This window comes from Crocodylus porosus, unplaced genomic scaffold (genome assembly GCF_001723895.1).
Source record: "Crocodylus porosus isolate Cpor-Errol unplaced genomic scaffold, CroPor_comp1, whole genome shotgun sequence".
Taxonomy (NCBI): domain Eukaryota; kingdom Metazoa; phylum Chordata; order Crocodylia; family Crocodylidae; genus Crocodylus; species Crocodylus porosus.
In genome coordinates this window covers 2,664,047-2,666,104 of record NW_017728921.1, presented here as the reverse complement: position 1 = coordinate 2,666,104, position 2,058 = coordinate 2,664,047, and positions in this window count along the sequence as shown.

Below are 2,058 nucleotides of genomic sequence, written 5' to 3'. Positions count from 1 at the left end.
CCTGCAGGAAGGAGGGAGGGAGGGGGAGCATGACATCTCGTCCCAGTCCGGCACGAGTTTAGCCATCAAAAACCCTCTCTCACCGCAAATGAAAGGGGAAAAAAAAATCTGGTAGTAGAGGTGATCTCTTTTATCAGACCAACAGGATTTGGGCCATCAAAAGTTCTTCCATTGCAAATTAAATTTTTTTTTGGGGGGGGGGGGGAGGGGAACAAATCTTGTTGATATCATCTCTGCTACAAGATTATTGCCAAAACTTGCAATGAAAGAATTTTTTATGGCAAAAATCTTCTTGGGCTAATGAAAGATGTCATCTCTACAAGATTTTTGCCCAAAATTTGCAATTAAATAATTTTGGGGGCAAAAATCTTCATCTAATGAAAGACCATCTCTACAAGATTTTGGCTAAACATTCGCAAATTAAAGACATTGGTTGGCCAAAATCTTGTAGCAGAGATATCTTTCATTAAGACCAACAGGATTTTGGCCAACCAATGTCTTTAATTTGGAATTATTTTGGCCAAAATCTTGTTGATCTAATAAAAATATAACACCTCTACTACCAAATTTTTGCTAACCAATGTCTTTAAGTGCAAATTTTTGGCCCAAATCTTGTAGTAGAGATGATCTCTTTCATTAGACCTAGATGATTTTGGCCAAAAATGTGCATTGGTTGGCCAAAATCTTCTGGGTCTAATGAAAGAGATCACCCCTACTACCAGATTTTTGCCAGCTTTAAATTTTCAATTATTTTGGCCAAAATCTTACAGCAGAGGTGACATCTTTAATTGGACAAACAAGATTTTGGCCAAAAAAATTATTTCATTACAAGTTCACAAAAAAAAAAAATCTTGTAGTAGAGATGAGATCTTTTATTGGACCAATAAGATTTTGGCCAACCAATTTTTTCATTGCAAATTTTTGGCAAAAACCTTGTAGTAGAAGCGAAGTCTTTTATTAGACTAACAAGATTTTGGACAGAATAACCGGGAATTAAGGACATTTTTTAGCCAAAATCTTAGGAGAGATGAGATCTTTTATTGGACCAACTAGATTTTTACTAACAAATTTCTTTAATTTGCAATTATTTTGGCAAAAATCTTGTAGTAAAGATGTCAACAAGATTTTTGCCACTACTTTACTTTGCAATTAAAGAATTTTTTTTGCAAAAGTCTTGTTGGTTTAATAAACAGTATCACCTCTACTACAAGATTTTCTCCTTTCATTTGCAATTAAAAAATGTTTTTATGGAAAAAATCTTGTTGGTGTAATAAAAGATATCATCTCTACTAGGAGTCCTGCAAGCCAGAAGGGCGTTCCTGAACGGCTGAGCGAGAGACTCACGTCTGAGGGATGGAGACCGGAGACTGGCCGGTCACCTCACTCCAGTTGTCTTCCTGCCTAGTGCAAGTTTAATCAGGTTGCTTGAAACATTGTAGTCTTTTCTATATATGGAGCGCTAATAGTTTTCTGTACACATAGCACAAAGATGCCTCCCCTGCTAGGCCACCATCTTCAGGAGCCACTGAGAAGACTATTTACAAAACTGTGCCATCAAACCTGCACTACCTAGATGACATTTTCCTCTGCTGAACATCTGGATTAATCAAGTGATATTCAGCAACTACCCTCCTTTGACTGAATTCTCTCTGGCAGACGCCTACATGCCACAATCCGCATCCAGGATGACACCCTACAAACCATTATGTACAGAAAACTCATGGCCCACCACAGTGTCCACAAAAACAGCAACAGCCCCAGGCACACCAGAAAAACTCATCTATAGTCAGGCCCCTGGATACCACCTCCTCTGCTCACCCCATTCTCATTAAGAAACAGGGGGGCTGTGGTGTAGACACCCACACAGTCAAATGGGTCGCCAACTGGGCGGAGGGCCGCACCCAGAGGATGGTAGTGGATGGGTCCTTCTCAGCCTGGAAGGACGTGGGCAGTGGGGCTCCGCAGGGCTTGGTCCTCAGGCCCGCACTGTTCAACATCTTCATCAGCGATTTGGATGAGGGTGTGAAAAGCACCCTGTTCAAATTTGCTGATGACACT